Raw genomic sequence first — 25,458 nt, 5'->3', positions numbered from 1 at the left:
GGACTTATATCATAATATTTGAAACAATCGGGTCTGGAATAAAGACTTTGGACTTACATTATTATTTTTTAAACTACCGGGTCTGGAATAAAGACTTTTGATTTATATTATAATTTTTGAAACAACAGGGTCTGGAAAAACACTTTGGATTTATATTATAATTTTTTAAACAACCTGGTCTGGAAAAAAGACTTTGGACTTATATAATCATTTTTTAAACAATCGGGTCTGGAATAAAGACTTTAGGCTCATATGATTATTTTTTAAACTTCCTGGTCTGGAATAAAGACTTTGTACTTATATTATAATTTTCGAAACAACCGGGTCTGGAATAAAGACTTTGGGCTCATATTATATTTTTTTAAATAACCGGGTTTGGAATAAAGACTTTGGATTTATAAACCGGGTCAGGAAAAGAGACTTTGCACTTTTGTGCTATATGAACGCATTACTATACGATTTTAGTTGAGAACGGATTTGCCAAAAATCCCTTCAAATTTACTACATTTTTGGGTAAAGTCATAATTACATTTGTGGGTAAAGTGCATTATTACATTTGTGGGCGAAATTATTACATTTGTGGGTAAAGTGTTATTACATTTGTGGGCGTTATTACATTTGTGGGTAAAGTGTTATTACATTTGTGGGCGTTATTACATTTGTGGGTGCAACACCCCCCCCCCCCTAATTTTCGTTGATAACCTTCTTTTTTTTTCCTCGTCAAAGATATTTGGTGTTCCCTCCTAAAATTTTGGTTGATTTGCTCGTCACATTTTTACCTGTGTCCATCCCAAAATTTCAGGTGGATCCCCCTAAATGTTTTGCCTTCCGCCGCCAATGATTAATTAAGACATGGTAAGATAAAGTACCACGCCATGTCGTCACGTTGATGGCATTTTCACAACTCCGTACTAGGGGTAATTGTCTGGAGAGTAAATTTCCGGGGGGGGGGGGTAACAGTCCCCGGCGGTAAATAATATGGGGATAATATTTTCCTTGAAGTAGTTGTCAGGGTGTGATTGCTCTAATTGGGTTATTAGAGAACCCAGGCGCGGATCCAGGATTTCGTGGGGAGGGGGCAAATTTGACCTAATGTTTGGCGCTTATGTGTACTTTTCTTAAAATTGCACCCACTCCCTCCCGGCCAGGCTAACTTAAATTATCTTATAATCACATTAAAAAAAATGAAGACCACTTTTTAATGCGTTCTTGAAAAAAAAAAATCCATGAATACATATATACCAAAAGGTAGGGGGGACACAGGGGCGGTTCCAGCTTTCGCCAATGGGGGGGGGGTGGGCGGAAATTTGTTTCAGCCATATTTTCCCCGATCGGCTGCTCGAAGATAATTTTTGTCTGTTTCTTTGACGGGGTAGTCCTCATTAGTCACTTTTGGGATTTATTCTTATAAATTAACATGTTATATCATAATCCTCATTTATATGATGCGATCGCGAAGCGCGAGCTGAACATTTTTTAACTTTTTTAAAGAAAGAATGGAAAATTTCAATCAATTTTTGTAATCGTGAACAGGATAGCCATGTAACTTAACGATTGATTCGAGAGCGAAGCGCGAGCAGAAAAAAAATCGAGATTTAGACCTAAAAGTGGGCCACTCTGTTCATGTTTTGTAAATCATCAAAAGGATGGGGTCTTCCCACATTAATAATGCGAGCACAAAGCGCGAGCAGAAAATTTTTGATATTGTGAACTGAAACTGGATAATGATTTAAATTAGAGAACAAGTTGGGTATCTGAATAAACATGTGCGAGCGTGTTTCGTATTTAGACCTAGAATCTAGGCATTCTAAATACAACTTTAATCGTAAAAATTATGAAACTTTGATCGTCCGATCTGAAAAAAGAGTCAATTTCAGCTTTATATTTCAAGCACTTTGTAGAAAAATTGTAAGCTGGATATGGATCGCACTTAAAAAGAGATGATATTATTATTACTTTGAGTTTTGACATAGGACCGGGACATCCTTATGACATGTCATCATATGAAAATGATGACTATCTTCCTATTCCTCTTGCTAAGCGCGATATGATACAAAAGGGACAATTTAATTATTGAATTGATATCATGGCATAAAAACTGGACATTTCACTTTTGTGATTATGAATAGGATGCATCAGTTAATATATTTTAACCATTAATGCGAGCGCAAATCACGACCTATAATTTTTGATAAACTGGCATGAAAGGGGGATTTTAAGTAGTTTGTTGTATAAACAATATTGAAACATTTATATAACTCGCCAATCAAAATGCGAGCGTGCAGCGCGCTAGCTGATGCGTCTTAACGATTAGACCAGAAAAGGGATATTTTGAAAACTTTATGGAATACACGAAAATAGGTACCTGATAACTCAAAATTTGCGAGCGCGAAGCGCAAGCAGTAAATGTTAACATTCAAATAATAAAACTGACATTTTTACAGAGCACCTTTTAAAAACCAATTTGTAAATTACACAAAATAATGAAAGTTCCGATGAAAATGAAAATTTTCGAGGTGAAATATATGTTGTATATTGACTTCCAAACTTGATATTCGAACTCCATATAGAACAAATATGTAAATCACCTAACAGAAAATGCGAGCGCGAAGCGCGAGCGAAAGTTTTATATAGTGGCACGAAAGATTCTTTTTATTTTCCAAATCTTCCCCTCATCTTATTTTATGCACTCGTCGTCCTTCTCTTTCTTTCCTCTCTTTTTCTCCTTTTTTCCTTCTTTCTTTCCTTTTTTTTCTTTTTTTTGCCCCGCCAAGAAGGGGGGGGGAACTCGATCGGTCCCCTGCATCCGCCTATGGGGACAAGGGGCGGGAAAATATGACAAGCAAAAAAAAAACAAGGTTATCATCGCCAAAGTAAGGTCATCTCGTCCCCAAGATACATGTTTTATTTGATTTAGAATAATGTATTTCTATGATCATAAAAGACCATTTGATATTGTGTCCCCCTACTATTTTGAGTAGGTGGGACACGTCCCCCCCTGTCCCCCTTGGATTTCCGCCCATGATGTAATATCAATGGGAGCACGAAGCACGAGCGATTTGGGGGGTTTCAATTTGGTTTAACTTCTCACCAGAGTAGGCCCTATTGTGAACGGGAGCTGTAGGGTTGTTTTAGTATACCCTTCAATATTATTAATGATAATCTCTTGGGAATATGCAATCTCGACTAATTATCCTCATCATTGGCATATTCATTCAGCATGGGTGCAGGGGGGGGGGGGCAAGGGCACCAAGATAAAAAAATAAACGAAATGGGGGGGGGTAGACGTTAAAGAAAATCTGAGATTTTATTCTTGAAAAACACATTGGGGTATCTCACAAGGCCTAAATAAATAATGAGAACTCGAAGCGCGATCCGATTTTTTTTTTTTCAATTTCTCTGTATTTTATCCTGAAAGCCCAAGTCAGGGGCGGACCCAGCTTCCGCCAACAGGGGGAGGGGCCATTTTTTCACCCATATTTTTCCCGATCGGCCGCTCAAAGTTGATTTGTCCAAGTGCCGTAATGAGCCAACAATTTCGAGGGGGCTCGGTACGGCGTATCGCATAAGATTAATAAGAAGTTGGCAGTGAGCGAAGCGAGCAAGCAAATATGTTGGCACTTTTATTACAAAAATACAAGGTTGTGATAGATTTTGACATAATGTTTGGAAAATAATACTATATTTCATCCTAATCCCATTCCTTTTCTCTCTATTTTTTCTTAGTCTTGATTCTCTCTTTTTTGTGGGGGGGGGGGGGCAAACGCCCATGTCCTAACAGTCATTTCCTAGAATTACTTTATAAGCAACATAAATGTGTTTAAATCTCATAAGCCCTATGCAAGCTAAAAATGAAATTTCTTGTATATTGTCCTGAAAATTTAACATTCTGGGCAATGTTTGTGAACCTAAACAGGACGCGTATGTAACTAGATAATTCCCACGAGCGCGAAGCGCGAGCAGAAATGTTAAAGCTTGTGTATAGTTTAGGTAAATCCACCAAAATGCACCTATCACTATTCCAATTCATTGCTAGCTAATATGAATGGATATGCCCTATAACAGTTATGATGTGGAGGATATGAAATGAAAATGTGTTTTACAGGATAAATTTTGCGATTTTACATGGAAATTTAACTTGATCGGGTCACCCGATCAAATCAAAATATCTGTGTGTTTTTGTCTTTCAATTAAATCCTATTCCAAATCATGGAATGGGCTGAAACTTTCAAGATATGTTCTTTGTCTGTAACTTTTGGATATCTAATCACTGAATTTATAAGATAAGTGCTTGAATGCCCATTTTTTAAATTTAAAACAAACATCGCCGAGAGAGGGCGCTATATATCCAAAATTTGAATACTTGAAATTTTCTCAGAGAAGTGCAGTTGGAAAAATATCAAACGGTCTCTACGCTTCAGTAAGACTGTCATATTAGATGATATTCGATTATCAATCACATTATTGACCCTTTACCAAAGCTATACACAGGCTTTAAATATTCGTTATGGCCTGGTCGAAAAGGGACCTGTTAAGGATATTTTGCAGTTAGCCATAAAGACGATACATATATATTTCAACGATTAAACCGATCATTTTTGATATTCCAACCTAACAAGATGAGATTTCAAACCCCCCAATGGGACATTCGATTCATGTTTGTCAATCATGAAAAAGGATGGGTAATTTTTGATATCTTCCTACAATAATAATGCGAGCGCAAAGCGCGAGAAGAAAATTTTTGATATTCTGATCTGAAACTGGATAATTTTAGCCCCTTCCCCTTTTTCTTTTCTTTTTTCCCATCTTCCTTTTATTTTCAATATTATTATCTTCCTATTTTTTCTTCTTCCTTTCCCCTTTTCCTTTCTTTTCTTTCTTTTCCCTCTTCCTCTTTCCCCCTTTACTTCTCCCTTTTTCTTTCCTTTCCCCTTTTTTCTCTTTTAATCTTTTTTCTTCTCTCCCCATTCACTCTCTCTCTCTCTCTTTCTTTTCTTCTTTTCCCCTCTTCCTCTATCTCTCTTTTTTCTTATCTTTCTTCCAATCTTCCTCTCTACTTAAACATTCTTCTCTTCCTTCCTCTTTGTTTTCTTCTTCTTTTTCCTCCTTTTCCTTTCTCCTTTCTTTTCTTCTCTTCCTTTTCCCTCCTCTCTTTTTTCTCTTCTTTCCCCCTGTTCTTCTCCGTTTTTCTTTGTCTTTTCTTCCCCCTCTTACTCTCTTTTCTATTATCTTTTTTTCCCATCTTCCATCTCCCTTTTTATTCTCTCCTTTTCCCTTCTCCCCCTCTTTTTTTGAGCTGGGGGTGGGGGTGGGGCAGTTCCCCCTCGGCCCCCATGGATCCGCACCTGATAGAATCCCATGGTCTCGTATAATTTGACCTTTGGACCTCTCGATGACATTTTTTTTTGTAATAATATTTATTAATCATTCAGTTCAATACACATCATTGTACAAATACCTATGGTGTTAACATAATCATGTACAGTGGATAAATTCAGTAACAAAAATTAACCACTTATAAACAATATAAATTCAAAAAATCATACAATAGTTACGTAGAAAATGTTAGCACTCAATATTAATTAAACTGAATGAAATTTACAATAAAAAAATAAATGGAAAAGGTTTGAGTGCACCCCCCCCCACAGACACAACAGAAGAGACATAAAACAATTAGACAGTACACTGAAAAAAAACAATACAAAAACAAATTAAGAAAAGCAGAAGGAAGGAAAATAAAGAGAAAAAAAGAAAAAGGAAGAAAAAAAAGAAAGAAAGAAAGAAAGGAAAGAATAACAAGCAAAATAAAGAAAAGAGGACAGTCTATAGTGACAGACAGACCAGCCAACCCCGCACGTGTGGAAACCGGGCAAAACCATCCCTCTCTCATCCTTCTTAATTGTTTTTTAGGTGTTCCCACTTTTTATAATGCTGTGTTAATGTTTTTCGCTATATAGCATTTGTCTTTTCTTCTTCTTTACTTTTAAAAAGCTTTACTTGAATCTCTTCAGCAGTTGGTAGTTTATGATTCCCCCTTCCGTGATATATTAAAAATTTGATAAGTAAAATGATATGTGAGCCATCCTGGGAAAATGGGTATAATAGGTGAATTTTGGATTTTGGGTTTTTTATGTTTTCTGGTACCTGGGCACATGTACAATATGTATACAAAATATTAGAGTCTAAATCATGTTTAAATTAGAGATTTGGCCAATTGAATCAGGTGTACCCCCCCCCCCTGCCTGGCTGTATGGGTAGTCATGGTAGCGTGGCATATTATTCATCTTTTCATGATAGGCAAATGTTGGTTCTCTTGTAACGCCCAAACATACCTGGCCTAGGCGAGGTGATCTTTGTAGTGCAGACATAATTTCATACATACACACCTAGGCGAATACAATAAAACAAATTATTATGCATATTCAACCACACCCACACTAGAACCCACACCCACACACTCACATTATATGCAAAAAAACCTCATGGAGACCATTTGTCATACTACATTCGTCATAGCGCGTAGTTTTAACATGGGAGGAGATCACCAGATCCAATGACCAGGGGCAGATGGGGTTGGATTATTTATCTGAATTCTTTTTTTTTTGGGGGGGGGGAGGGGGCAGCCCATCATTATTTTTTTTTGGGGGGGCCCACCCCCACATACGCCGCAGAATATTTTCGAAAATTGGAGGGGGCTGTCCATGCAAACAAAAAGATCACAATCCAATGGTATTTTTTTTAATGTTTTGAAAACTTTATGGAATACACGAAAATAGGTACCTGATAAATCAAAATTTGCGAGCGCGAAGTGCAAGCAGTAAATGTTAACATTCAAATCATAAAACTGACATTTTTACAGAGCACTTTTTAAAAACCAATTTGTAAATTACACAAAATAATGAAAGTTCCGATGAAAATGAAAATTTCCGAGGTGAAATATGTGTTGTATATTGACTTCCAAACTTGATATTCGAACTCCATATAGAAAAAATATGTAAATCACCTAACAGAAAATGCGAGCGCGAAGCGCGAGCGAAAAATTTAAATATAGTGGCACGAAAGATTCTTTTTATTTTCCAAATCTTCCCCTCATCTTATTTTATGCACTCGTCGTCCTTCTCTTTCTTTCCTCCTCTCTTTTTCTCCTTTTTTCCTTCTTTCTTTCCTTTTTTTTCTTTTTTTTTGCCCCGCCAAGAAGGGGGGGGGGGAACTCGATCGGTCCCCTGCATCCGCCTATGGGGACAAGGGGCGGGAAAATATGACAAGCAAAAAAAAAACAAGGTTATCATCGCCAAAGTAAGGTCATCTCGTCCCCAAGATACATGTTTTATTTTGATTTAGAATGATGTATTTCTATGATCATAAAAGAACATTTGATATTGTGTCCCCCTACTATTTTGAGTAGGTGGGACACGTCCCCCCTGTCCCCCTTGGATTTCCGCCCATGATGTAATATCAATGGGAGCACGAAGCACGAGCGATTTGGGGGGTTTCAATTTGGTTTAACTTCTCACCAGAGTAGGCCCTATTGTGAACGGGAGCTGTAGTGTTGTTTTAGTATACCCTTCAATATTATTAATGATAATCTCTTGGGAATATGCAATCTCGACTAATTATCCTCATCATTGGCGTATTCATTCAGCATGGGTGCAGGGGGGAGGGGGCAAGGGCACCAAGATAAAAAAAATAAACGAAATGGGGGGGGGGTAGACGTTAAAGAAAATCTGAGATTTTATTCTTGAAAAACACATTGGGGTATCTCACAAGGCCTAAATAAATAATGAGAACTCGAAGCGCGATCCGATTTTTTTTATTTTTTAGAATTTCTCTGTATTTTATCCTGAAAGCCCAAGTCAGGGGCGGACCCAGCTTCCGCCAACAGGGGGAGGGGCCATTTTTTTCACCCATATTTTCCCCGATCGGCCGCTCAAAGCTGATTTGTCCAAGTGCCGTAATGAGCCAACAATTTCGAGGGGGCTCGGTACGGCGTATCGCATAAGATTAATAAGAAGTTGGCAGTGAGCGAAGCGAGCTAGCAAATATGTTGGCACTTTTATTACAAAAATACAAGGTTGTGATAGATTTTGACATAATGTTTGGAAAATAATACTATATTTCATCCTAATCCCATTCCTTTTCTCCAGGCGCGGATCCAGGATTTCGTAGGGAGGGGGGGGGCCCAAATTCGACCTGATTTTGGCGCCCCTGTGTACTTTTTGGAAAAATGGCGGCCCCTCCCTTCCCCGGGCTATCATAAGTGCCTTAAATGCATGTTAAATTATCTTATTTCATAAGCACATAAATCAGGGGCGGATCTAGCCTTCGCCAATAAAGGGGCCCGGAATTTTTTTTCAGCCATATTTTCCCCGATCGGCCGCTCGAAGATGTTCTTTTTTTTTCGTTTGTTTCTTTGAAGGGGGTAGTCCTATAAGTCACTTCTTAGCTTTATTCTTTAAATCTACATAAATGTATAATATCATAATCCTTATTTTATAGTGCCTGCGCGAAGCGCGAGCATTTTTTTTTTGAAATTGTATGTATTTTTTCCTAAAATTTGAACATTCGGAAAAAAAAGATGTGCCTGCAATAATTACTGCGATCGCGAAGCGCGAGTAGAAATTTTTGATAAACGTTTTGAACTGATCGGAAAGGTAGGCCTACCAGTCCTGTTAAATACTGCATACAGTTGGCCATGAAGACGTTATATATTTCAACAATCAAATAATGCGAGCGCGAAGCGCGAGCTGAAAATTTTTGAAATTTTTACATAAAGCATGGAAAACTTTAATCAGATTTTGTAATCATGAACAGGACAGCTATACAGTATAACAAAACATTATTGATACGAGCGCGAAGTGCGAGCGGAAAAATGCTAGATTTAGACCTAGAACGGGACACTCTATTCATGTTTCCTAAATCATGAAAAAGATGAGTAAGAGGGGATCTTCCTGCATTAATCATGCGAGCGCAAAGCGCGAGCAGAAAATGTTTGTACACGTTTTGAACTGATCGAAAAGTGCCTTTTAAGGACTGCTTGCATTTAGACATGAAGACATTACATATTTCACAATCAAATTATGGGAGCGCGAAGCGCGAGCTGAAAATTTTCATTCATTTTCTATTCATTCATACCGTACCCATAATTCTTCAAATTTCCATTTAATCAACCCAAAACTGCTTATTGCGCAGAGATCCATAAGACACCATGGTCCAGATTTGTGGAACTCTCTACCAGCAGAGTCTGTAAAACAATCTTCGTCTCTTCACTCATTTAAGGCAAACGTTAAATCTATGTTATTATCAGAATATTTGAAGTAAAATTTCTGTGTCGTATCCTTTTTATCGTGAATTTATTCCTCCTTCGATTTAGTCATTACCAATATCTTCATCATGACCACCAGCATCTCCATGGCCTTCATCATCATCATCTTCATACTATAATATTGCATGAATTCATGTTTCGTATTTGAAAATATATGTCAATTCTGCTTTATAAATGTATTAATTCAATTAGTATAAGTTTGGGATTGTCATTTTTTTCAAGCAATCTGCTTATGATGACAATCCTCCTGCAAATTGTGAATATCATATAGTTAATCATTTTTTTAGTACTCTTTATTTATGATTCATGCCAAAAATGCTAACATATTATGTTTATTATGTTGTGAAAAATGTATTATATGAATGCAGAAGAAAACAGTAAATCAAATCAAATCAATTGATGCGAGAGCGAAATGCGAGCGGAAAAATTCTAGATTTAGACCTAGAACGGGACACTGTTCATGTTTCCTAAATCATGAAAAAAATGAGTAAGAGGGGATCTTCCTACATAAATAATGCGAGCGCAAAGCGCGAGCAGAAAGTGTTTGTACACGTTTTGAACTGATCGAAAAGTGCCTTTTAAGGACTTCTTGCATTCAAGGGCGCCGGAAGCGGGGGGCAGGGGGGGGCACTTGCCCCCCCCCCAAAAAAAAAAATGGGGGGGGGGGCAAAACGAGATTTTGCCCCCCCCCCCAATGTGCCCACCTAAAAGTAGAAAAATGATATTATTTAAGGACAAAAGTAAACGATGAAGGCACTTTTCTGCCTAAGAATTGTTATTTCTTTTGTCAAAAATGAAAAAATTTCGCCCCTGACGGGGCAATTACACATCTTAGTAAGCCTTGCGTCTTTTGACGAACATGTCCCTCTGTGAAACATACCTTTTATAAGCCCCTTTTCCATCTTATTACAGTGTGATAACGTATAACCTTTTAAACCCCAAATCCAGAGAAAACAAGACCGCTCAGCTGGTAGACCTTTGAAAGACCATGAATTTTGGTTGATCTTTCAGAGGTCTCTCAATGAACCTACAATGGTCTTTGAGGTCTTACACGAGTCCTGATCAATCTTTCATTGGTCTTCGTGGTCTTCATGGGCTCTAAAACTTGTTGAAACGGTTCAAAACAGTCTTACAACGGTCTTTCAGGAAATTTGTCTTTCAGTGGTCTTTCAGCGGTCTTTCGATGAACTTTCAAAGGTCTTCATAGTCTTTCATTGATCTTTCGGCAGTCTCTCAAGATCTTTGCGGAGATCACTGAAAAAGTCATTAGAGATCATTGAAAGATCATTGAAGGACCAGGCAAAGTCCATGGAAAGAATTCTGAAAGACCACTTATTGCATAAAAGATCTCTGAAAGACCATTGAAAGATCTCGAGAGGACTAGTCTAAGACAGTAAGACAAGAAATATCCATCAGTCTTTCAGAGTTCTTTGAGGGGTCTTTCTGAGCCATTCCAGAGAGATGACAAATTTCATTGATCTTGAAGACCGCTGTAACACCTCACTAATTTTAAGTTATCAGTGGTCTTTCAATGGTCTCCATTCTGTGGAATAGGTGCCTATTGAGAAATACATTTCAGACTAAAAACCGAATGGCAAATTTGCAAGCTGGCTGTGTCCGCTAACAAACGCGCGGTCGCCCAGAAACGCTTAGACCGGGGTGGTGTTTCATCAATATTTTCGTCCGACAAGTTGTAAGATCTGACTACTTTCCTGTATTCTGATTGGTTGAGAAGCATTGTTACCATAGTAACTGTCGGATAAAACAGGACTTGTCGGATAAAACGTCCTACAAGTCCTTTCATGAAACGCTCCCCGGACCCGATATCACCAACGCGCGTGAATACGCTAGTTACTCGAGCAACATATGGAATCTGAAAATAGCTGTAAAACCGAAAAGTTTAAAGAATTATAGAGGATTGAGTAGTTGCTCATTGGATAAATGAGAAAATGCTAGCTTGAGTCGGCTCATGGTGTACACATGGTGTACCGTCAACCACATCCGCTGTTGGAATGTAATTGTTTTCTTCTAAATAATATATGTTACATAATGTACATTATGAACTGCCGTAGTTTGTTAGGTCATGATTATTTACAAATGAATATTTCCTGGAATTTGATATTCATCATTTCCTAGTTATGGTCACATTTTCCCCAGAAAATATGTAAAGAAAAATGAACATTTTGAAGGGGTCATCCAAAAGTGCTTCCCAGCCATACAAAACATGCCAAAGGAAACACATAAATCGAGTAATGTTTTAAATTTTCAGAAAAGTTTTAAATTGTTAGACAATAATTAAGCAGGTCATATTTCTTTTTTTCCTCCAGTTACAAAATATGAAACGTTTTGCCTATGCATGGATAATCAGGGACTCTCTCCAATGCTGAGGATAGAAATGATTTAAATAGAATGGGGATTTAAGCGCTTATCGTCGTCTGCCACGTCAGAACAGTGTGACATTTTTAATTTTAAAAGACATTCATTAGAATGTATTTTGTTTCTGTTGTTACGCTTCTTCTGCTTAATACACTCCTTGAAACTTATGATAATGGTACTCTCTCGTATCGTCCGTGTATGTAAATGTACATAAATAAATATTTCTGAAAGGATATTGCATGAAAAATGTAATTTCTGGTATTTTGAGTGAATATAAGCGTATTACGTAATTTAATTGATCAGACACGAAAACCACATTCCGAATTAAGCGATCGTTTTGCGCGTAGATTTCATAGGTTCTCATAAACTCTGAGTATAGTCTTTCGTAGTGAATTCTATGTTTAATTCTCAAGAAATTTATTTTTGAATTCTCTTAGAAACGTAATTTTTAAACTCCATTTTACACAAAGTCCTTACCGTGGGGGGGGGTCCCACGCCTTTCCCCGCTCGATCGCTTCGGTACCTCACGCTGTCAAAAGTATTGTGCCCCTCGGGATTTTGCCCCCCCCCAAAACTGAAAGTGTTCCGGCGCGCCTGCTTGCATTTAGCCATGAAGACATTACATATTTCACAATCAAATAATACGAGCGCGAAGCGCGAGCTGAAAATTTTTGACATTTCTACATAAAGAATGGAAAACTTTTATCAGTTTTTGTAATCATGAACAAGATAGCCATATAACTAAACAATTGATGCGAGCGCGAAGTGCGAGCGGAAAAATTCTAGTTTTAGACCTAGAACGGGACACTCTATTCATGTTTCCTAAATCATGAAAAAGATGAGTAAGAGGGGATCTTCCTACATTAATAATGCGAACGCAAAGCGCGAGCAGAAAATGTTTGTATACGTTTTGAATTGATCGAAAAGTGCCCTTTAAAGACTGCTTGCATTTAGCCATGAAGACATTACATATTTCACAATCAAATTATGCGAGCGCGAAGCGCGAGCGTAAAAAATCGAGATTTCGACCTTGAACGGGATACTCTATTCATGTTCTGTAAATCATGAAAGGGGATCGTCCTACGTTAATAATACGAGCACAAAGGGCGAGCAGAATTTTTTGATATTGTGATCTGAAACTTGATAACTGAATGAAAATGCGCGCGCATGTTTCAGATTTAGACATAGAATCTAGGCATTCTGAACAATCTTTTATCATGAAAATAAAAACGAGCGCGAAGCGCGAGCTTAAAATATTTGATATTCCGATCTGATATTTCAAACACTTTGTAGGAAACTTGTAAGGTGGATATAAATCGCACTTGATAAACAGCTGATATGTTTCATTATTACTTTAATTTTGAGACATAGGACCTTGACATCCTAAGGACATGTTATCATATGAATATGATGACTGTATATCTTCCTATTCATCTTGCTACGCGCGAGATAAACCAAAGTGACAATGTAATTATTAACTTGATATCTTAGTATTAATGCATAATGAGGGCGCAGAATCTGATGATATTATGGCCTAAACACTGAATTTTTCAAGCACCTTTTCATTTATGAATAGGATGCATCATTAATTAGTTAATGCGAGCGCAAATCGCGAGCCTAAATTTTTGATAAACTGTCATGAAAAGGGGATTATAAGTAGTTTGTAATACAATCAATATTGAGACATACATAACCCGCCAACCAAAAATGCGAGCATAGCAGCGTTAGCTGATGCGTTTTGACAATCACACCTGAAAAGGGATATTTTGAAAACTTTATGGAATACATGAAAATGATAGGTACCTGATAAATCAAAATTCGCGAACGCGCAGCGCAATTGGAAAATGTTAATATTCAGACCATAAAACTGACATTTTTACAGAGCACTTTTTTAAAATCAATATGCAAATGACAAAAAATATTGAAAGTTCAATCTCCAAGGAGAAATATGTTTTGTATACTGACTTCCAATCTTGATATTTAAGCTCCCTGTTGAACAAGATATGTGGATCCCCTAACAGGCAATGCGAGCGCGAAGCGCGAGCGAAAATTTTATATAGTGACAAAATATTTTTTCCAAGTCTTCCTCTCATCTTATTTTATTCATTCGTCTTCCTCCTTTTCTTTTTTCTCTTTTCTTTTCCTTCCTTTTTCTTTCTTCCCCCCCCCTTTTTTTTGCTTTACCAATAGGGGGGTCCGGGCCCCTCGGGTCCCCACCTGGATCCGCCTATGGATGAAAAAGAGGCAATTGAATAATGGTTTTATAATGATGTGCTCATGAATAAATGTGATATCACCTTAAAAAATAATCAATGGGAGCGGGAAACTCGAGCGATTTCTATTTTAACCATTTGATGCTTTCAATTTCGTTTAACTTCTCATCAGAGTAGGCCCTGCTAGAATTATGTGAGTGGGAGCCAGGCGCGGATCCAGGATTTCTTAGGGGGCCCTAATTTCAAGTCAAGTAATAATCGTGCCGAAATATTGACTCCCATTGCCGAATGGGTAATGTCTAGTTCAGTTACTTCTCACAGAAACCTCTCTTGCATTGTAGGCATTCTTCGTCATGTTCGTGCTTGTGGGTACTCCCATTTTTTTCTCTACTTTTTGCTTCAGGGGTTGAAAAATCTTACGGGGATGACGCCCCTGTATCGCCGCGTATGAAAACTGGTTGTGCAATAACTAAATTGCATATTCTGCATGAAACAAAATTAATATTTTATTTTGGGTAAAATATTCTTGAAAAGATATAAATTTACATGCTTTTTATTATATAGTTGAGGTAGACTCAGTAGTCAGCACTCAGCATTTACTAATTGGGAGTGCACTGCCTACTTAGATCTGTAAGTGTTTGGATATATTATATAATCTTTTGTCATTCGCTTGAAATCCATTCAAAAAAATGAGTTGTCTTGTCAATCCCAATCAACAAACATTGGCTCTTCGGCTCTTGCAACAATCATATAAAGTATCAAAAGGTTATGTATCTTATAATCTTGCTCAAATTTTATATACTCCAAATAGATTTTCAAAAGAAACAGAATGCGTGTAAACGGTGTATATAAAAAGAATATAAGATACTAAAGATAAATATACTGTAAAAATATACTTTATTGTCAGTGTCTTTATAGAATAATGCTCTTAAGTTCGCATCATTTTGGACGATAAGTTCTTATCTCTCTCTTTCATACAATACTAGTGAAAAATGAATTCCAAGGTCCCATGTATCTTGTATACATCAACTATTTCAAATTAATGTAAATTATGATAGCAATGCAGTTTAGGCCTGAGTAAATCCACGTATTAGTTTCAGTGGAATTCGTTTAAAAAAATAAAACGTGATTTTCCACTGTAGGTTGGAAACGAAAAGGTGTCGTATGAACTGTATATAGCTGTCTTTTACGCATTACTACATGAAACAAAAATATAGGAACGATATAAACCATAGAGTTATTTCAGTTATTTGAGTATTTGACGATTCGTCAAAAAATAAAAAAAAACGCATCCGAAACTTTCACCATTACAATGAAAGTTTCATTTATTCTTTTACATATTGCACACTAAGAAATAAAGGTTCAAAATTGAACCCCGAAAGGTTCATGCAAAATCAGCACCTATGGGTTCAAAAATTGAACCCTGCGGTTGGGGTTCATTTTTGCACCCTGCGGGTTCAAAACCTAAATTTCAAATCGAACCCCTAGGGATGCAATTTTGAACCCGCAGGGTGCAAAAATGAACCCCTACCGCAGGGTTCAATTTTTGAACCCCAAATCAAGGGTTCAATTTTTGAACCCCAAATCAGGGGTTCAATTTTTGAACCCATAGGGTGCTGATTTTGCATCAACCTTTCGGGGTTCAATTCTGAACATTTATTTCTTAGTGTGTGCAAGAAAACTTCAAGATTTATGTAAATAATATCTATCAATATATCTATCAGTGTTGTAGTCAAGGCTCAAATTACCTCCAAGGCCAAGGCTTTAATACCGAAGACCAAGGCTTCAATCCCCAAGGCTAAGGCTTAAAAATCTCAAGGCCAAGGCATTTCAAACTTTCAATATATGGAACAATGAGCCAACAACAAGGCGGCAGTTCGAATATCAGTTCGGCGCCCCTACATGTAGGTCGATCATCAATTTGCCCCCCCCCCCGTTCGAACATCATTTTGGCATCCCTTCGAACTCAATTTGCCTTCCCTAGTTCGAATATCATCCCCCCCCTAGCTCGAGTATCAATTTTGCGCCCCCCTAGTTCGAATATCAATTCGGCGCCCCTACATGTAGGTCCAACATCAATTTGGGGCCCCTAGTTCGAATATCAATTCGGCGCCCCTACATGTAGGTCGATCATCAGTTCGGGCCCCCCCCCCCCCCCGTTCTAACTTCAATTCGGCCCCAGTTCGAACATCATTTTGGCATCCCTTCGAACATCATTTCGGCGCCCTCCTAGTTCGAATATCGATTCGGCGCCCCTCTTCTTTTCTCTCCCCTCTCTTTTTTTCCTCCCTCTTCCTCTCTCTCCTTTTCTTTCCCCTCTCCCTCTTTCCCCCTCTTCCCCTCCCTTTTCTTGCCCCCCTCCCTTTTTCTTCTCTTCCTTCCCCCTCTTCTTTCTCTTTCTTTCCCCTCTTCTCTTTTTTTTCTTTTTTCTTTCACTTCTTCTTTTCTTTCCCCTCTTTTTTTTCTCTTTTTTCCTCCCTCTCCCTCCCCCTTTCTTTTCTTCTCTTCCTCCTTTTCTTTCCTCTTTTTCCTCTCTCTCTTTTTCTTCTCTTCCTTTCCCCTCTTCCCCTCTCTCTTTTTTTTCCCTTTTCCTTTCCCTCTCTGTTTCCTTCTCTTTCTTTCCCCTTTTCCTCTCTCTTTTCCTTCCCTTCCTTCCCCCTCTTCCCTTTTTTCTTTTCTTTCCCCCCTTTTCTTCTCTTTTTTCTTCCCTTCTTCCTTTCTTCTTTTTCTTCTTTTCTTTCCCCTCTTTTTCTCTTTCTTTCCCTCTCTCTCTTTTTTTAGCCGAAGAGGGGGGGGGCAATGCCCCCTCGGCCCCCCCTATGGATCCGCGCCTGCTTTTCTCTCTAATTTTTCTTAGCCTTGATTCTCTCTTTTTTGTGGGGGGGGGGGCAAACGCCCATGTCCTAACAGTCATTTCCTAGAATTACTTTATAAGCAACATAAATGTGTTTAAATCTCATAAGCCCTATGCAAGCTAAAAATGAAATTTCTTGTATATTGTCCTGAAAATTTAACATTCTGGGCAATGTTTGTGAACCTGAACAGGACGCGTATGTAACTAGATAATTCCCACGAGCGCGAAGCGCGAGCAGAAATGTTAAAGCTTGTGTATAGTTTAGGTAAATCCACCAAAATGCACCTATCACTATTCCAATTCATTGCTAGCTAATATGATGGATATGCCCTATAACAGTTATGATGTGGAGGATATGAAATGAAAATGTGTTTTACAGGATAAATTTTGCGATTTTACATGGAAATTTAACTTGATCGGGTCACCCGATCAAATTAAAATATCTGTGTGTTTCTGTCTTTCAATTAAATCCTATTCCAAATCATGGAATGGGCTGAAACTTTCAAGATATGTTCTTTGTCTGTAACTTTTGGATATCTAATCACTGAATTTATAAGATAAGTGCTTGAATGCCCATTTTTTTAATTTAAAACAAACATTGCAGAGAGAGGGCGCTATATATCAAAAAATTTGAATATTTGAAATTTTCTCAGAGAAGTGCAGCTGGAAAAATATCAAACGGTCTCTACGCTTCAGTAAGACTGTCATATTAGATGATATTCGATTATCAATCACAGTATTGACCCTTTACCAAAGCTATACACAGGCTTTAAATATTCGTTATGGCCTGGTCGAAAAGGGACCTGTTAAGGATATTTTGCAGTTAGCCATAAAGACGATACATATATATTTCAACGATTAAACCGAACACTTTTGATATTCCAACCTAACAAGATGAGATTTCAACCCCCCCAATGGGACATTCGATTCATGTTTGTCAATCATGAAAAAGGATGGGTAATTTTTGGTATCTTCCTACAATAATAATGCGAGCGCAAAGCGCGAGAAGAAAATCTTTGATATTCTGATCTGAAACTGGATAATTTAAGCCCCTTCCCCTTTTTCTTTTCTTTTTTTCCCATCTTCCTTTTATTTTCAATATTATTATCTTCCTAGTTTTTCTTCTTCCTTTCCCCTTTTCCTTTCTTTTCTTTCTTTTCCCTCTTCCTCTTTCCCCCTTTACTTCTTTCTTTTTCTTTCCTTTCCCCTTTTTTCTCTTTTAATCTTTTTTCTTCTCTCCCCATTCACTCTCTCTCTCTCTCTTTCTTTTCTTCTTTTCCCCTCTTCCTCTATCTCTCTTTTTTCTTATCTTTCTTCCAATCTTCCTCTCTACTTAAACATTCTTCTCTTCCTTCCTCTTTGTTTTCTTCTTCTTTTTCCTCCTTTTCCTTTCTCCTTTCTTTTCTTCTCTTCCTTTTCCCTTCTCTCTTTTTTCTCTTCTTTCCCCCTGTTCTTCTCCGTTTTTCTTTGTCTTTTCTTCCCCCTCTTACTCTCTTTTCTATTATCTTGTTTTCCCATCTTCCTCTCCCTTTCTATTCTCTCCTTTTCCCTTCTCCTCCTCTTTTTTTTGAGCTGGGGGTGGGGGTGGGGCAGTTCCCCCTCGGCCCCCATGGATCCGCACCTGATAGAATCCCATGGTCTCGTATAATTTGACCTTTGGACCTCTCGATGACATTTTTTTTTGTAATAATATTTATTAATCATTCAGTTCAATACAAACCATCGTACAAATACCCATGGTGTTAACATAATCATGTACAGTGGATAAATTCAGTAACAAAAATTAACCACTTATAAACAATATAAATTCACAAAATCATACAATAGTTACGTAGAAAATTTTAGCACTCAATATTAATTAAACTGAATGAAATTTACAATAAAAAAATAAATGGAAAAGGTTTGAGTGCACCCCCCCCCACAGACACAACAGAAGAGACATAAAACAATTAGACAGTACACTGAAAAAAAAAAAATACAAAAACAAATTAAGAAAAGCAGAAGGAAGGAAAATAAAGAGAAAAAAAGAAAAAGGAAGAAAAAAAAGAAAGAAAGAAAGAAAGGAAAGAATAACAAGCAAAATAAAGAAAAGAGGACAGTCTATAGTGACAGACAGACCAGCCAACCCCGCACGTGTGGAAACCGGGCAAAACCATCCCTCTCTCATCCTTCTTAATTGTTTTTTAGGTGTTCCCAGTTTTTATAATGCTGTGTTAATGTTTTTCGCTATAAAGCATTTGTCTTTTCTTCTTCTTTACTTTTAAAAAGCTTTACTTGAATCTCTTCAGCAGTTGGTAGTTTATGATTCCCCCTTCCGTGATATATTAAAAATTTGATAAGTAAAATGATATGATTTAATAATTGTCTATTTCCTGTTGTCTCGTCTAATCCAACATGGATATCCTTCCAAGTAAGCTTTTAAGAATCGGAAATTTTAATATATTGCTACACAATCTCCATAATACTTTATCCATTTCACATTCATAAAAATATGTCTATAAGTTTCTTCATCTTTACCGCAAAAAGAACATTCATTACTCGATGCAAATCGAAACCTATATAAATGGTGGTTAACAAAGATAATATTGCATAATAATTTATATTGAAACTCTCTTAGCTTATCATCTAATGTGCAAGATCTTGGACGATAAAACACTTTCTCGATTTCTTTTTCAGACATGTTATATGATGATTCGAGATTGTAAAATCTGACAGGAGTGTCGGCAATTTTGCTTTAATATACAGGGTCTATACAGCTGTTTTGAACAAACTGACTCAAACTGGAAAACATTTTCAGAGAAAATAAATTCAATCTTCAAACCATCAACTAAGGTATTATTTTTTCGTCTTTCCATTCCACAGGAACATGTGCAAATATTTCATTAATTGTTACTATTTAAACCCATATATCTAAAGTAAGTATTTGATTTAAGATCATCATGATCATTTACAATATGGTGCAATTTGTATGTTTGAAAAAAAAAATATTTTCATGAAAATACGCTTTTCCTGCATTTTTAATATACCTGTTATTGAAAAAAAAAAATCATTTCATTTATTACTTATGTCCTTTTTGATGAACACAGTTATATCTAACCAAATACTTAACATTTCCTGGTAGTACTTTGGATTTTTTATATTGATCATATCAGGTGTAAAATTACAGTAAAATATTAAATTACCACCTAATGGTCTTAGCAGAAATTTGAAATATTTTTTCCATTTCACTTTCTGATTACCGTTTACCAGTCTTTTGAACCATATCACTCTCTGTACCATTACAAAGAGTTTAAAATTGAGCATTTTTATTCCCCTTGCTTATATCCCAGATACAATGTGTTTCTTTTACTTTATCTTTTCCTCGCCATAAAGAGTCGAAAAAAATTACTTCAATTTCTTTAAAAGCCCATTCCGGCATAGGCGTTAAAGAACTTACATAAATCAATTTAGAAAATGCATAAGTTTTAAGCAGATGAATCTTTCCAAACAAAGTTAGATCTCTTTGTTCTAACCAATTTAATAACTTTTTAATTTTGCTTAATATTTCTTTATAATTCATTTCTTCAGCAATGTCAGGATTTAATAAAAAGACAATACCTAGAATTTTAACCATATCAACTTGTTTCCCAAAAGGGAAAGGGTGGGTAAGGCTAACAGAGGGTCCTAGAGGCAAAATAAACGTTTTATTTTTGTTCATCCTAAGTCCAGATGTCTTCCTAAATTTTTCAAGAATTAATTCTAATCTATACACTGAATCTAAGTCTTCTACGAATATAGTCATATCATCAGCATAGAGTATTTGTTTAATTTCCGTGTCACCAAATCGAATACCCTTTACTTGATTATCACTACGAATACAATGCGTTAAACATTCTATACAAAGTATAAAAAGGTAAGGGGAGAGAGGATCCCCTCTTTTGATATATCCGATCATAATTTTACACGCACTGCGGACTATCGGACCCGTGGTCTATCGGACCCGCGGTCTATCGGACCCGCGGTCTATCGGGATGTCCCCGTTTTTCATGGGCTTACAGCTTAGGTCTACTTATGAGTCTACAATAGTATTCATTATAGCCTTGGATAAAATCTTTTATTTTATGAATTGAGTAAGCCTATAATGTTGATTAAATTTTGTACCCTTATTCTGGTTTGTGTGTGATTTATTATATTGTGGTTGGAGCTTACGAATCACTGGCGGATCCAGGGGGCACATCTTGCCCGTGCCCATGCACCCCTTTAAGAACAACACCCTCAAAATGGTATGTAATTATATCCCAAGTGTGCAAATTACCTATGCAGGGGGCCCGGTATGGAGCGGCATTAGTAGCCACTGATTTTTTTTTCTGAATTCATTGCACAACTTCCCCTGAGCCATGCACCGTTCAAGAACAAGTCCACCCAAACAAAAAACTGATTGATTAGAAAGAGAAAAATCAAACAAGCATACCACTAAAAATTTCAGCAAAATCTGAGCTAACATTATTATGATACTTTAAAGTTTCGCTAAATTTCACAAAACATTATTATGCACATCTTAGTTGGCATGCAAATGGGGTGACTGATGACATAAACCAGTCACTATATACTTTATTATTATGAAATATGAAATATTCTCATTTTCTTCCCATTTTCATTCGAAATAAAGTTGCTCTCCTACTATGTTGTTTTATAATTATCTGGTTCAAACAATATAGGATCCTAATTTTCAAATTTGTTAAAGCTAAAATGATGCAAGCAATAAAAACAACAAAAATGAAATTAGTGAGTGACATAATTGACTCTCATTTTGCATATCATAGTATTGAGCATATAACTTTTTTTAGTCATAAATTTCTTATTTTACATCCGATTTTGATGAAGTTTTCAGCGTTATTTTTGTTTGTTTGATTTCTCTATCAAACAACTTTTTTTCTGGGGTGTGAAGTATATAGTCTTGCCCAGCGCACTTGACATGATTTACAGGCCTAGCCTATATTCAGTGGCGTAACTACGGGGGGAGGCATAACTTTATGAAACATAATTTGCTCAGGGCCTACAATATATGTCTTCATTGTTTCCGGTGCTCACATTGTCTGTTTAACGAGATATATAATCCTGTTGTACCAAAACTTCTGGGTTTCAAGTCATTATACACCAAAATATTTCCTCGCACTTAGTGTTATTCTTGTTTTAATGATGACATATGCTTCTTTTTCATGACTACTTAAAAGTGATTGCGCAATTTTAAGGTTTTGATATAAAACATTTCCTGTCCGTGCTTACGTTCGCATTAGTAGATTAGTTGCTATATACGTCTGCTCTTCATGAATTTCGAAAATCTCTTTTTCTGATCTGAATATAAAAAATTTTCAGCTCGCGCTTCGCGCTCGCAAGAGTGGATTAGTGAGATGCGTATGTTAATCATGATCATTATCACTTCAAGTGCTTCATGTGCTTAGATATAATTCTAACAAAATCAGCAAGCGCTTGGCACTTGCATTAGATGACCTTGGTGAGATATATGTATACTCTTAATGGATTACTAAAATATAGCCCTTAAAATGTCTATGTTTGGGCTCAATTTTTGCAAAAATTTTAGCTCGCGATTCTTGCTCGCATTGTTGGTTTAAGCGAGGGCCAAAATATTCTCTTTTTTGTTAAAAAGGATTTCTTTCTTGTTGTTTTTTTTTGGCTTATCAATTTTTTCCGGGACGAAATTTCCTTAATTTTGGTTGGAAAACTTTTCTTTTTTTTTTTGGAAGAATTTGCCCCCCTTTTGAAAATCATGGTTCCGCCCCTAATTGAACTCATTTACACGAAGTGCTTACACTGTCAAAAATAACTTAAACAACGCTATTTATTGTGTGAATTGCGCAGTAGTTGTTTAAACATTTTAAATAAGTGTTTAAAATCTTAAACAATCATGGTTTATTATTGGTAATTCAATATTTAAATTTAATTATTGATAATCAAATTTTAAATTTAAACTTTGTTGTTTAAGATTTTAAACACTTGTTTAAACTGTTTTAACGATTGTGTGATTCGTGTCGTAAACAGCGTTTTTTCAATCATTTTAACAGTTTTATTTGAATGATTAGGAACAAAAAGTGACATGCAAAATATCAAATTAATGGCGCAAAATAGGCAACAGGAGATTGATGACACATGAACTTCCATCATCTAGTAATATTGTACTTTTTTCACAATTGTTATAACTGCTCCTTTAAATGCTCAGTATAAGGCCGTCCGCGGCCCCAAATAAATAGTAAAGAACTGAAAAGCGGAAGTAGCCTTGTGGGTAATTGACAACATTGTTATTATATCCTTACCTAAGGATCGGAAAAGTTGGTATTCAATTTGAAGAAATATATTACTTTGACCTGTAATCTTAATACAAGTTCAGTTCCCAAATATTATTTTTTAAAACTTGATGCCGCCACGAAACAAAATAGCATTAAGCCGAGATAGGAAAACGGGAAAAGGTAAACAAAGGAGAAAACAATATTTTCATGATTTCCTCGCAAACTTGCGCGGAAGCAAATATTTAGAAGGAAAGAAAATTAGAAAGAAAATCAGCAAAGCTATCTTTTTCGCCATTGCTTTCCCCTTCGCTCTCACCGTTTCTCATGTCCTTTTTTTTGGGGGGGGGGCGTTAGGATGGGGAAGGCTACACCACCGCCTCCTTGCGACGCGCTTGTTATAGAAAAATGGAAAAGGTTCATGACAAAGGCCTAACTTTTATTGGGATGTTAAATGACAAAATCTATCACAAAATTTGATTTCTGCATCAATTCTTCAGTGGTACTGCAGTAGAAGTATAGATTAGCTGATTTAGTGTCATCATCATTATTCATTAATTCTTAAGCAAACAATTAAGATAAAGAACGGAACGTATTTAGAAAAAAAGGCGTCTCTTGGATGCAAGGAAAACAATCAGATAAGCAAGATTCGCGGCGAATTTATGCATCCTATATGTAATGAGCAATTCAATTCTTTGTAATTATAGGCCTATACTTATTCCGCAGAGATTTATATACTCAATGATTGAAGCTTAAAGAATGCCAACAAGATGAAAGATTACATAGTAATCTATAAACAAACATATGAATTTTAATCATATTTCATGATTCCATACTCTATCTTTATAATTTTCTGTTTAAACATATTACAAATTGATATTGATATAATCATCAATTGTATATGAAAATGGTTGTTGGATGATAATGAGATTTGCATATATTTTCATTTCATTTATTTATTTTAAATTCTCATTAAAACATACAACATACAATTCAAACTGACAGAATGATTCATGCATACACAGTATACAAAATAAATAAAATGGAAATCATAACAAGAGAGAAAGAAAAATATTAAAATATGTGGGAGCCAGCATTGGACTCCATGATGATGTCTTTAAAATCATTTCACATCATTGAGTCCTCTAGATTCTAGGCTAAGTGAGCGCAGACCTTTCAGTTGCTAGGTTCCAGAAAATAGTCATCAATATCTTAAAGAGATGATTTGCTGATCACTCAATAATTTTGATCAACGAATATATTCACAAGCGTACCTAAGGGGAGGGGGAGGTAGACTGCCCCCCTCTGACGAGTCACAACTCATGCAATGGACGTACCCCTGCCCCCATGACGAATCACAACTGACACCCGACGAGCCACAAGTGCCCCCCTCTTTTGAACTTGTAGACCTTTTTTTCTTATTTGCTTCTGGTACGAAATCATTTATTTGTAGTTGAAGACCATTTCTTTTATTTTTTTTGCTCGTCAAATTTTTGGGCAGACGAATTTGCCCCCCCCGGAAAATTCTGGGTACGCCACTGAAAATATTCCTTTAATATATATGAGTATTATTTTTTTTTCTTCGCTTGTTTATTTACATATAGGCCTATCTGTAGTTTTCTATAATAATGATAAAAAAATTGTAGTACGACACCATGAGTATTATCTCTCGAAAACAAAGAAGACAAGAGGAAAATTAGAGACAAAAAAAGAGAAGGAAAAAATCACAAAGAATCAAAAAAAGAAACGAGAAAAAAAGGCAAAATACTAAAAAAAGGGAAGAAAAAAAACCTACACAAAAATGATGAGAAGGTAGGGGAACAAAATAAGAAGAATCAAAAAAGGGCAAAGGAAAATAAAATAGAACAGAAGAAAAGAAAAAAATGAAGGAGAAAGAAAGAAAAAACTGTTACGATACTGCAACAAATAACAATTAAACTTTTATTTAAATTTCCTTTTTTTTATTACAGGAAATAATTATACATAAATAAAACAAATAATGATCTTACATAAATCTCTTGAAGTGTCCGATGTAAAATCCCGAAGTGATGATACTATATCCAAGTAATAATCCAAATGATAAAATCCCAGTTGACTGGCGAAAATTCACAAAGATGGCGATGATGAAACTGATGTTGAAGTCCGATGAATAATAAGAGTCACTGTAACGAGTTGAAATGTCCGTGAAGACGATGTTGATGATGATTAACAGTTAATTTCAGCAATCCATGGGTTGAAACGTGTTCATTGAACAGGTTGATGATGTTGATGATCTCGATGAGAACTGATAATTTCTCTCTCAAAATAACTGCAAACAGTTCTTTGATGCATAAACTGCTCTGATCTGATCTGGTGAAGTGATCTCATATAATGTGATGGTGTGATGATGTGATGATGTGATGATAATCTTGA

The sequence above is a fragment of the Lytechinus variegatus genome, chromosome 1 (genome assembly GCF_018143015.1).
Source record: "Lytechinus variegatus isolate NC3 chromosome 1, Lvar_3.0, whole genome shotgun sequence".
NCBI classification, from domain to species: Eukaryota; Metazoa; Echinodermata; class Echinoidea; order Temnopleuroida; family Toxopneustidae; genus Lytechinus; species Lytechinus variegatus.
The sequence above is the reverse complement of the archived record's forward strand: the minus strand, read 5'-3'. Positions refer to the sequence as shown.